Raw genomic sequence first — 13,596 nt, forward strand, 5'->3', positions numbered from 1 at the left:
CATTTACTACAGGAATCTCACAGAAAAATAACTCTATTATTAGTGCATGCTGCCATTAGGTGTGGGTGATACTTTATCCATAGGTTCTGTGCTCCAAAATGGTGGGCTGGGAGGCTGAGGTGGGAGGATTGCTTGAGCCCAGGAGTTTGAGACCAGCTGGGGCAACATAGCAAGACCTTATCTCTACAAAAAATAAAAAAAAAAAACCTAGCTGAGCATGGTGGCATATATCTGTGGTCCCAGCTACTCAGGAAGTTGAGGTAGAAGGATCACTTGGGCCCAGGAGCCTGAGGCTACAGTGAGCTATGATTGCACCACTGTACTCCAGCTGGGCCACAGAGAGTGACCCTGTGTCAAAAACAAAAACAAATAAGCAAACCAACCCCCCCAAACCAACCAACCAAACAAACAAAAAACCCAAAGTGATAGGCTTATGCCTATACTTATGCCATACCTGTGGTGTATCTGAAATACATGCTGTATTTCCACTTTCACCCCCTTTAAAACAATATTTGTTTAAACATTAAGCTTAGCCATTATCACACACTTGCTAGTCACAGTCATGACTTGCTCAAGATCTCATTATTATTATTATTGAGACAGTGTCTCACTATGTTGCCCAGGCTGGTCTCCAGCTCCTGGGCTCAAGTGATCCTTCCACCTTAGCCCCCCAAGTAGTTGGAGTTACAGGCACCCAACTATGATCTAATTTTATCCACTGTCTACACGTGCTTCTTGGTCTAGCAGCTCAGACTGGGCTCTTGGTGATAATAATGTGGTGCATCTCCGTGCCCCTAAGATTACAAAACAAAACCTTGTCCAACCAGAAAACAGTAATTCCCATGTTTCTCCAAAGGCTGGAAATGCTTTGTATTAATGGAAAGATCCTAGGTATTAATAGCTTAACTAGATGTTTACTTGAAGTGTAAATATTGCAGCAAGATTTTTTGTTAAGAAAATTTTAGATAGTTTTTTTAGTGGCTTTTTTTTTTTACTTTTAAAATCTGCCTAGGAAGTGAACTATTTTAACAATATCGTATTTGAAAACATTTATTTATTTTCATCATTGTACATTATATGCTAAATAAAATGAAAATAAAATAGTTCACAAGGTTTTTCCAAATAGTGAAAAGGGCTTTCAGGAGAGAAGACCTTATCAAAATTTCAGTTGGGGACTTAAAATTTAATCCTATGCCCTTCAATAGCAAAATCATAACTATAACATGTGGCAGCTGGAGACCAAGAAGGACATTGGGAAACATTCAGAGGACAGACTGTCTGGCATAAAAGCTTCCATTAGCACAAAAACCAGCCTTAGGCATACAGATCTACTGTATTGATTTTGGCAATGTGTCTACCTTGTCAGGCCAATAAAATTAGCTGAAGTTGAAAATTGAATTAATAGCACAACCTAGTTCCCTCTGTCTCTTCTTTCACTGGATTGCAATTTGGTCTTGCTGAATGTGGCAAGACCTCTCTCTCTATGCCCAAGCTCTTCCTCCTCTCCTGGTAGGGACCTGGGCAGCCCCAGCTTCAGGAAGAGGCAGGCTGCCTGAGAAAATCACTCTTGTGGGCTTCACACATCCACAGGCACTTGTCATCTGTTTAAGAAAAATTAAGCTTCTATTTACTCTGCAAAATGTATTCAATACCATTCTATCTACAGACAGATGTGTGCCTAGTTAATCCAGTTGTGCAGAAAAAAAAGATTAACTTGGATCTAGCTAAACAGTAGCAACAACAAGGGAAGCATTTCAGCACTTGCTTGGGTGGCTCATGGGACATTCCTTTACGCTTGCATAGCTTGGAGATCACAGAACAGGTGTGCCCAGGGGAACCATGGATGGAAGGAAGGTAGGGTGGCAAGAATGACTACCTGTCCCGTATCAATTAGAAGTTAGGATTAAATATATATATTTTTAAAGAATGCCTTCTAGCACTCCACCTGAGGGCAAAGGAAAGGGAAGGATGTGGGCTTCTTAGAACCATGGGCTGTTTGATCTGGAGAAGCCCTAAATTGTGTTCACCTGGAACCTGCTCACGTTACAGGTAAGAAGGCATAGTTCCTGAAAGGATAGGTGTCTGCCCAAGGACACATAGCTGATTAAGTAACAAAGCCAACCTCAAGACCTGGGTTTCCTGACTTCCTGTCCAGTGGTCTTTTTATTATACAGTGTCTCCTTTATTTACTAGAGACTCTGACACTTTGGAAGACAATGGATTCTAATCAAAGCCTCACTGCTGATTTTCCGTATGACTTTGGGCAAGTCACCCTCTCCATGCTTTAGTCTCTTCAGATGGGGCTGGAATGGGCCAAAGTGACTACTGTCTAGAGCTCAAACTCCCTGGAGAAAGGTACACTCTAGATGTTATTTCATGTGAGTTTTCTGAAAGGATGCTCTCAGTGGTAAACTTTACCCAGACATGCCTGCTTTCTTTGCTTTTCTTTTGGACATGCGGATTGCTTTGTTTCTTCATCAGAGTTTGTTAGAGGCGGCTTTATACAAGTGTCATTAGTTATAGAAATTTACCTGTTAAAAGACAAAATTACAACAAATTAAAGCTCTCAATTGGCTTTACTGCAATTCTAGAATCGGGCAAGACTTTTTTCCGTAAAATAGAATGTATTCTCATGAGTGCAGCAGAAGAGGCTGGTTTTAGAGAGAGAAAGGACTGAAGAAAGCAGAAACAAAGAACAAAAAATAAACTGGTCATTTCAAAGTTTCGTTATAAGGCAGAGACAAGAAGACAGAACAATAGAAAGATAACTGATTAGTTAACATAAGGTTACTTCAGGCTACCTTTTTGTGTAAGGATTAAAGTACAGGTAACTTTAATATCATGCCAATTGAAGACTGAAACTGGCCAGTTTGGGAAATTGGTGTTAACTCTTCTGATTTCTTGGAAGGGCAGTAACAACTTTTAGATTTATGATGTGGAATTTTAGCATAGGTGACTCTATTTTGATTTTTCGTTTGGTCTGTTGGGGACTAGTGCAGGAGCTTAGTCCAAAACAACGGTCTTCTCTAATTTTTATTTAACAATTCAAATTCTTTAAAAATGTGAATTCTACCCTTTCAGTCTATTCCCAAAATCGTGGAGAAGGTGACTGTACCCTGCAAGTGGGGAAAGTAAAACTACAGGAAAAACCAAGGTCTTTCTTAATATGATTGAGATTAATGCTTTGATCAGGATATTACAAAAAAATAATTAGTTGGTTGTTTTCTGGTTTAAGGAAATCTAAAAGTTGAAATGCTGTGGACTTCCAAGAAGAAACTCAAGGCACTAGTTATTCCCATTCTCAAATGATTCTTTGCTTTCTTGCAGATTTTTTCATTAGCCATGATGGAAAAATGCAATTCACTTTACATACATCTGTTGTACGAAATTTTTAGAACTCATTAGGGTCAAGCAGTGTATGATCCTGTTTATCCCATATTTACCACACATGAACCACAGTTCTGGTGATCTCTGTCTTCTCCCACTATTAAGTCATTTGAAGTATTATTTTGAAGATTAAAAATAACATATATATGTTTTGTAAAAGGCACATGTAATTATTGTGAAAGAGTAAAAAATTACTCCCCAATTCTACCACCCAGAGATAACTACATTTACCACCTTGTTACATATCCTCACAGAACTATATATATAAGAACACTATTATGTAATACTAAAAGTACTACATAACATATAATAATGCTAACATATTATTTTCTGCATATTTTCTTCAACCTGCTTTTTTCTATTAATATGTTATGAATAGTTTTCATGTTGATAAATATTAACTTATAATATTTTAATAGCTACAATTTATGCAGACATTCATACACATTTATTTCGCTAATGCAATTGGTAGACATTAAGTTGCTTTCAGTTTTTATCTATTAAAAACAACACTACAATTCAATATACATCTTTAAAACTAAATCTTTGTGCATGTCCTTGATTATTTTCTTATGGTAAATTTCTGAAGTGGAATTGCTTGGCCAGAAGCAATACTTACTTTAAAACGCTTGATACCCATTATCAAACTTCCCTGAAGAAAAATTGTACCCAGAATCTGTGAGTATCTTTCTCCATATTCCAATAGCCATGTGCATTATCTTTTCACTTTTGAGATACAATTGACAAATTATAAAATTCACTCATTGCAAGTGAACAATTCTATAATTTCTAATAAATGCATACAATTGTGTAACCATCACCACAATTCAGTTTTAAAGCATGCTTATCTTCCAAATTTCCCTCAGCATTATCTCTTAAAGCTTGTCTTACTGCAATATAATGGAACACAGTAAAATGGTCAAATTTTAAGTGGGTTTTGATGAATGCATGTCCAGACATGGGGCATTTCAGTCATCCATGAAAGTTTCCTTGGCTCTTCCCAATCAACGCCTCTCACTCTCCACCCCAGAAGCAGCCACTGATTGTTTCTATCACTGTAGATTCTAGAATTTCATATAAGTGGAACCATATATGCTTTCATTCAATATAATCTTTTTGAGACTTAACCAAGTTATTCCAGATATCAGGAATTTGTTACCTTTTTATTGCTATTACTCTATTGTATGAATATATAACAGTTCGTTCATCCTGTTGCTGAGTATCTGGATTATTTCTAATTTTAGCTATGATGAGTAGCGCTGCTATGAACGTTCTTGAACAAGGCTTTTTGTAGACATATATATATATTTGATAAATAGCTAAGACTGGAATTGCTGGGTCACAGGGTAGATGTGCATTTTAACTTTTTTTTTTTTTTTTTTTTTTTGAGATGGAGTCTTGCTCTGTCACCCAGGCTGGAGTACAGTGGCACGGTCTTGGCTCACTGCAACCTCCACCTCCCATATTCAAGCGATTCTCCTGCCTCAGCTTCCTGAATAGCTGGGATTATAGGCATGTACCACCATGCCTAGCTAATATTTTTGTACTTTTTTTTTTTAATAGATACAGGCTTTCACCATGTTGGCCAGGCCTGTAATCCCAGCACTTTGGGAGGGTGAGGTTGGTGGATCACTCGAAGTCAGGTGTTCGAGACCGGCCTGCCCAACATGGTGAAACCCTATCTCTACTAAAAATACAAAAATTAGCCAGGTGTGGTGGCGGGCACCTGTAATCTCAACTACTTGGGAAGCTGAGGCAAGAGAATTACTTGAACCTGAGAGGTGGAGGTTGTAGTGAGCTGAGATCATGCGACTGCACTCCAGCCTGGGCAACAGAGTGAGACTTCATCTAAAAAAAAATAAAGCAAAATAAAGTGGTTATACCAATTTCCACACTGGTCAGAGTCCCATTTATTGTACATCCTCTCCAATACACGTGTTGTAAATCTTTTTCATTTTAGACATTCTAGTGGGTATGTAGTGGGATTTCATTGTGTGAGGTTTTTTTTTTTTTTTTTTTTTTTTTTAGACAGAGTCTTGCTCTGTTGCCCAGGCTGGAGTGCAGTGATTCAATCTCAGCTTACTGCAACCTCCTCTTTCTGGATTCAAGAAACTCTCAGCCTCCCAAGTAACTGGGATTACAGGTGTGCACCACCATACCCAGCTCATTTTTTGTATTTTTTGTAGAGGCAGGGTTTCACCATATTTACCATGCTGGTCTCGAACTCCTGGCCTCAAGTGATTTGCCTGCCTTGGCCTCCCAAAGTGCTGAGATTACAGGTGTGAGCCACCGTGCCTGGCCTTCATTGTGGTTTTACATTATCTTCAAAATGGTACTACATTTTTGATTACTTGATTACCAGTGAGGTTGACTAATTTTTATGCATTTATTGATGATCAGATTTATCTCATTTTCTTCATAAATGGAAATGTCCAAGAAAAGCCACACATGAAATATTTAAAAAGTCAGAAAACACTAGATCTCTTTTAGAATTAGGGTTTAATTTCCAAACTAGTTTTAGATTTCAGGACATGGACCCGTCCTGGCTTTCAGTGTTATCTATGGAAATAATGTTTTCTTCCAAATTTATTGTGCATTCATTAGGGAAAGAACATAAGTTTATCCCCCTTTTTAATTTTTAATTGTTATTATTTAACAAATGAGGCTTAGAGACTCAAGTTATAGAACTAGTTATATAGCCAGTACATTGTATACAATAGATGCTTTAAAAATTTTTATTGCATAAAGGGATAAATGAATGAATGAGAAATTCAAAGCCTGGGATTCTTTCTGTTGCAACTTCTGTTCTTTTCACTTGTGTTTGGTTTTCTTCCTGTTCTTTCCTTGCTAAGGTTTCAGTAACAAGGTGCTCATGTGGATATTAGGACACTGACTCTTTGTAGTTTGAGTGTCTTTAGAGTACCTGTGGTTGACAGAAACTGGAGGAAGTTAGAGTCTTAATTACCTTCTTTGTCCTCCTCTTCTATGTATTATTATTTATATTTTGCCATTTGTACCTGTGTGCTTGTGTGTGTGCATATGCGTGTGTGTGCGTGTGTGTGTGTGTGTGTGTGTGTGTGTGTGTGTGTTGTAAGTTGCCCTCAAGCCTTTCTGGAAAGGATCACAGAACAAACAAAACTCAACGCACAAGAAATAAAAGGGCTAGCCCTGGCCCTAGAGCAGAAACAATCTGGCCATGGACAAACAAAACACAATGCACAAGAAATAAAAGGGCTAGCTCTGGCCCTAGAGCAGGAACAATCTGGCCAATGGAGACAGATCCACCCACAGGAAAGCTAAGAGCTCCAGTAGATGCAGGGGTAATCCCAGCACTGAGTGATCCATGCCAGCCAGGCCTTTTGGGGAAGGAATATTGGGAGGTGGACCTTAGGAACAACTAGGATTTAAATAACAAATATTGCAGAAAATGAAGACAATGTAGACGTGCAAAAGGAAGAAAATTAACCGGGGTATGTAGGAATAAAATAAGTGAAAGAGTAGAGGAAAAAACAAACAGGTGAGCAAATGTTTGTGGTAGGAGAGAAGTGCACACTGATCGGGAGACAATAAAGCTGGGGTGGAGTGGATAATGTACATTACAGAGAGAGGCAGGGCCCAGGCAAAGAAGGGGAGTGGGGGGTGTATGGTAAAGTAAGACACTTAAAGGCCAGGCTGTGGAACTGGAGCTTTCCACATGGATAATTAGGAACCCCTGGGAATTCTTGAGTAGGGGAGCAATAAGATGAAAACCAGTGTGTTAGCACAATTAATTTGGTAATATTTGGCCAGCTGTCTGGAATCTGGGAGAGACTGAAGAGATTGATTCTGTGATAACTTGGTAGAAAACTTTTCTGTTCTACACCCATTGCTCTGCCTTTCTCTGACAAAATTCTATGACAAAAAAATTATATCACCTTCCTAAGATGTTAATCAAGTTTTTCAGGCTGGACATAGTGTCTCATGCTTGTAATCCCAGCACTTTGGGAGGCTTAGGTGGGCGGATCACTTGAGGTCAGAAGTTTGAGACCAGCTTGGGCAACATGGGGAACCCCGTATCTACTAAAAATGCAAAAGGAAAAAAAAGTTAGCTGGGTGTGGTGGTGTGTGCCTGTAGTCCCAGCTACTCAGGAAGCTGAGGTGGGAGAATCCCTTGACCCAGGAGGCAAAGGTTGCAGTGAGCTGAGATTGCACCACTGCACTCCCTCCTGGGTGAGAGAATGAGACTCTGTCTCCCCACCACCAAAACAAAAAAAACAAACAAAAAAAAAAACAAAAAAAAAAACAAAAAAAGATATTAATAAAGTTTAATCAAGTTTTTCAATGTTTTCTTCATATTGCTTGTACTTCATTAAGCACGGCTTTCTTCACAGTTTTATCTTCTTTAAGAAAATATATTATACCAAAGCCAAACTTAATAGGGCAAACTAAGCTGTTGCTATTTTCCATTTGAAAGTATATTTTACTTTATAAATGTCTTAAGTAAGGAGCCCAGCTGAGAGTAGCACTGGACCCATTGTAATTTACCATTTCTTTTTTTTTTTTTTTTTGAGACGGAGTCTCTCTCTGTGCCAGGCTGGAGTGCAGTGGCAAGATCTTGGCTCACTGCAACCTCCGCCTCCCGGGTTCAAGTGATTCTCCTGCCTCAGCCTCCTGAGTAGCTGGGACTACAGGTGTGCGCCATCACTCCCAGCTAAGTTTTGTATTCTTAGTAGAGACAGGGTTTCATCATGTTGGCCAGGATGGTCTCGATCCCTTGACTTCGTGATCTGGCCACCTTGGCTTCCCAAAGTGCTGGGATTACAGGTGTGAGCCACAGTGCCCGGCCGTAATTTACCATTTCTATAGGGGGCTATTACACATTTACAGAGCACTTGCATGGACATTATCTCAGGCGATTCCAGAGCTTAATGTTACAGATGAAGAAAATTGATATTTTAATTAGTATAGGCTGGGCGCGGGCTATAATCCCAGCAATTTGGGAGGCCAAGGCGGGCAGATCACTTGATGCTGGGAATTCAAGACCAGCCTATGCACTCCATCGCTACTCAAAAATAGAAAAAAAAAAAATTAGTTGGGTCTAGAGGCGCACAGCTGTGGTCCCAGCTACTCAAGAGGCTGAGGTGGGAGAATCACTTGAACCCGGGAGGTAGAGGCTTCAGTGAGCAAAGGTTGAGCCACTGCACTCCAGTCTGAGTGACAGAGTGAGACTCCCTCTCAAAGAAAAAAAAAAGAAAGTGAATAATGTTGCCTAAGGACATAAAGCTAGAAAGAGGTGACACAAGGATATTGTTTAAAGAGTTAAATTTATCAAAATCAAACAGAAAATGTTTCTGGAATTATAAAGGAATCTAATAGAAAAACAAAGTTTAATTTTAAAATATTTAAATCCAGATAATCTGCCAGGAATACAGCTTTTGTGGGATGTGAGCTTCCCTAGAGTATTCTTTGAAGTTTAATCTTTTTTTCCTGCCTTTTTGTTGAGAATTGCTAAAATATCACCACCACCATCACCACCACCACTGCCATCACCACCACCGCCACCAGCAGCAGCACCACCACCACCCCCTTTTTACCCCAGGCTTATTTCAAATCCTACCACTAATATAATACACCAGCATTTATCAAGTGCTTACTGTGTATGAGGCACTGTAGTAAGCACCTTTCCGCATCACTTCATTTATTTCCTACAAAGACCCTGTAACGAAGGCATTACTGTGATTATCACTTCCATTTTACAAAATGAAAAGGAAGGCTTAGCAAGAGAGATTATGAACCTTGCCCAAGTTCACACAGCCAAGATGTAGAGGAGCCAGGAATCAAATCCAGCTTTGTCTTCCTGAAGAGTCCCAGCTTTTAACCACTGAGAAGTAAGCCTAAGATATTTCTCTGGTTTCATTTCTTGGGAAGGTCCTGGACACTCTGTCAAGAAGCAGGGAGTATCTTGTTGTTCTTGAGTATCTTCATCTCTGGTGAGTGACAGGCTTGGGCAGCTCAGCCAGCAACCAGTCCTCAGGGGAGAGCTGGTATTTCACTCAGCCTGTTTCTCGTGTTTTTTGTCCACTTTCTTTTGTCAATATAAGTTAGTGCCAATAAAAGATTACTGGCTTGTGAAGAAGATGCCAAAAAAACTGTATAGGAAAATATCCTCAATAATAATACTCTGTGCTTGGCACATGGTATCTGAAAATCTTCGTAGTGCAGCCTGCAGGTCCCTGAGTCACACACACATCCCAAAAGACATTTCATGTGCCAGGGGAAGAAGGTGAAACAGGGATGGCCATTCTCAAAGTCTTCCTAAGGCAGTAACATGAGGCTGACCAGGAAGTTATCATTCCTGACCTTACCTTAGTAATAGGCAAAGAGATACAGAAGGCAAAGGTTGGTCCCTGGAGACAGTCTGGAAAGTCTTTTGCTCTACCAACCTCTGCCAAAGCCTCAAACTATGAGAGGTGGTGGAAAAGTAATTAAATGCACAGGTTCTAGACTCAGACTTATTGGCTGAAGCTCAAATAACCAAACAATTCTATGCCTCAAATTTCTCATTTGTAAGATGGGCATGATACACTTGAGTGACTGCTTTGTAGAATTATTGTGAGGATTGTGAGATAGTTCTAGAGAGATGCTTAGCAAAGTGGCACCTTAGTTCCCAGTCAATGGTAAATGTATGTGTAAAACTCCAGTGGGAGTCAACCTCTTTTAGCATAAGGTGTTGGTTACTAAGGAGGAGATCACAGCAATAAGAGAGGCATCCTGCCCCTGTGAGGAAAACATACGAATGAGCACCTTCTCTATGGTGATGGGTGTTTTGGATGGATTGAGTTATGTATTATTGTTACCAGTTTATAAGTTAAAGTGTGGAAATTCAAGTACTTTGCTCAAGTGAGATGGGAAAACCATGATTATAACTTAGTTCTTTCTGAATTGTAAGGATTTCCACTCTACTATGTCTCAGGTACGCATTTTTAGACATAAGGTGTTAAGATGTTTCTGTGAGCTAACACCTCAGCATGACTTAGCTCTGCTTTACTGGTATAAGAAATCTGACTCTACAAAAGTGGAAAACTCAAATGCCCATGGGGTCCAGGGAGGGGAATCTGAGTGGATGTAAGAGAAATAGCAGGGCAAGCTGCATGACAGATAGCAAAGAAACCTGGGCTTAGATGATAGACGATAGGGAATGGTGAGGACTGGGATTACCTGGCAAATAGGATAACTGGCGCAGGCTTGAGGTACGACTGCTGCTCCTCTCCAGCATGTTTTAGCCATATTTGGAAGTGGGTCAGATCTTGCAATTTTTTTCAGAGAAGGTAGAGATCTAGATTTTTATGTGAAATCACATTAAACTTTTTTAAATTAAACTTTTTTATTTTGAGAAGATTGTAGATTCACATGCAGTTGTAAGAAGTAATACAGAGAAGTGCCTTATACCTTTATCCAGTTTCCCCCAATAGTAAGTTTGACATTGTGATTTACAATAAGAAACATGTATTTGATCTTTCTCCTCCTTTCCTGGCACACAGCTCCTAAAATGCTTGGACTCTCCAAAGTGATGTGTCTTGTATGCTAATAAGATAGCTGATGGCTAGGGGCTCTTGATAGCCTTAGGATGGGAGCTGGGTGCCAGGGGAACTAACCCTGTGATTAGAGGATTGGAACTTTTAGCCCCATCCTCTCAACCTCTGAGGAAAGGAAAGGAGCTGAAGGTTGAGTTTATCACCAATCGTGAAGGATTTAATTAATCATGTCTTTATATTGAAATTCCATAATACCAAAAAGGACAGAGTTCACAGAATTTCTAGTTTGCTGAATATGTGGGGGTGCCAGGAGGGTGGCATGCCCAGAGAGGGCTTAGAAGCTTCATGCTCCTTGCCCCATATCCTGCTCTATGCATCTCTTCCATTTGGCTGTTCCTCAATTGTATCCTTTTATAATCACTGGTTAAATGTAAGTAAAGTATCTCCCTGAGTTTTGCGGGCCATTTCAGCAAATGATGGAATCTGCAGGTAGGTTGTGGGAACCTCTGATTTATAATTAGTCAGACAGAAGCACAAATTAACAACCTTGGACTAGCAATTGGCATCTGAAATGTGGGCAGTCCTGTAGGACCTAGTCCTTAACTTGTGGAATCTGTTGTTATGTCCAGGTAGATCGTGGTCAGAATTGAATTGAATCATAGGACTGGAGAATTGCTTGGTGTGTGGAGAAAACGTACCCCCCACATCTTGATAACCAGAAGTGATAAGTGTTGAGAGTATAGTAGGAGAAAACTGTTTGTTTGTTTGTTTGTTTGTTTGTTTTTTGAGACACGGGCTTACTCCAGCGCTCAGACTGGAGTGCAGTGGCATGATCATGGCTCACTGCAGTCTTGATCTCCTGGGCTCAGATGATTCTCCCACCTCAGCCTCCTGAGTAGCTGAGACTATAGGCATGTGCCACCATGCATGGTTACTTTCTGTTTTTTGAATTTTTTGTAGAGGCAGGGTTTCGCCATGTTACTCAGGCTGGTCTCAAGCTCCTGGGCTCAAGTAATCCACCCACCTCGGCCTCCCAAAGTGCTGGGATTACACGTGTGAGCCATTTCTAATTGAATTATTTTGAGCTTTGAGAGTTTTTTAAATGTATTCTAGGTGCTCATCTTTGGTCAGATGTGTGATTTGTTAAATTTTTTCTACTATTCTGTAACTTGTCTTTTTATTTCCTTAACAGAGTTTATAGGAAAGCAAATTAAAAAAAATTGTGATGAAGTCAGTTTATTAACTTTTCCTTTTTTTTGGCTTTTGTTATCAAGTCTAAAACTTTTCACCAAGTCTTAATTTCTGAAGATTTTCTATGTTTTTAATAGTTTTATAGTTTTACATTTTATGTTTAAGTTCATGATCCATTTGAGCAAATTTTTATATATGGTATGAGACTTAGGCAGAGAGTCATCTTTTTTGCTTACAGATGTTTTTTTACTTCAGAATCACTTGTTGAAAGTCTTTCCTCCACTGAATTGCTTTAGCACATTTATCAAAAATATATTGGGCATATTTGAGTGGGTCTCCTTCTGGGTTCTCCATTCTGTTTCATTAATATGTGAGTCTATCCTTTTGCCAATTCCATTTATTTAGGTGTTCTTTCATATCTTTTATCAGCATTGTGTAGTTTTCCAAATACAATTCCTATAGATTTTTTCTTAGAGTTTTATCTATTTCATTTTTTGTGCAATTGTAAATGATATTATACTTTTAATTTTAGAGTCCCCATGCTTATTGCTAGTGTCTAGAAATAACAATTGGTTTTTGCATGTTTATTTTGAATCCTGAGACCTTGCCAAACTCACTTGCAGTTCTGACATATTTGTTTTTAGGCTTCTTGGGATTTTCTATGACAATCATGTCCTTGACTCCCTTCCAAGTACTAACCAGGCACAACCTCTTTAGCTTCTGAGATCAGACATTCAGGGTGGTACGGCCATAGACAATCATGTCTTCTTCTAAAAGATATAGTTTTCTTTCTTTCTTTCTGATTTGCATGTCTTTTATTTCCTTTTCTTGCCTTATTACAATGGCTAGAATATTTAGTACCATGGTGAATAAGTGTTGTGAGAGTGAACTTCCTGACTTGTTCTTCATCTTAGGGGGAAAGTACTCAGTCTCTCACCATTAGGTACAACATTAGCTACAGTTTTTTTTTATAGATGCTCTTTATCAAGTTGAGGAAGTTACCCTCTATTGCTATTTTCTTTTGAGGTTTTATCATAGCCTGCTAGTATGATGGATTTCATTGATTAATATTCAAACAATAAACTACGCAGGCTTGCATCTCTGGAAAAAACTTCCCTTGGTCATAGTTTATAATTCCTTTTCATATATTGCTAATTCTATTTGCTAACATTTTGTTAGGGATTTTAGCATCTATACTTCTGAGGGGTATTTGTCTATAGCTTTCTTTCTTTCTTTTGTACTGTCTTTGTCTGGTTTTGGTGTCTAGGCAAAACTAGGTACATAAAATAAATTGGAAAATGTTCCCTCCTCTTCTATTTTCTGGAAGAGATTGTACAGATTAGTTTTTAGTTCTTTAAATGTTTGATACAATTCTCCAGTGATACCATATGTGCTTGGAAACTTTTTTCTTTTTAAAAAAGTTACTAATTCAATTTTCTTAAGATCTATATCCCTAAGATCTATGTCCAATCCCTAAAATTCTACAGATAAGAAATAGGCTGAT

This window comes from Nomascus leucogenys, chromosome 12, assembly GCF_006542625.1.
Source record: "Nomascus leucogenys isolate Asia chromosome 12, Asia_NLE_v1, whole genome shotgun sequence".
NCBI lineage: Eukaryota > Metazoa > Chordata > Mammalia > Primates > Hylobatidae > Nomascus > Nomascus leucogenys.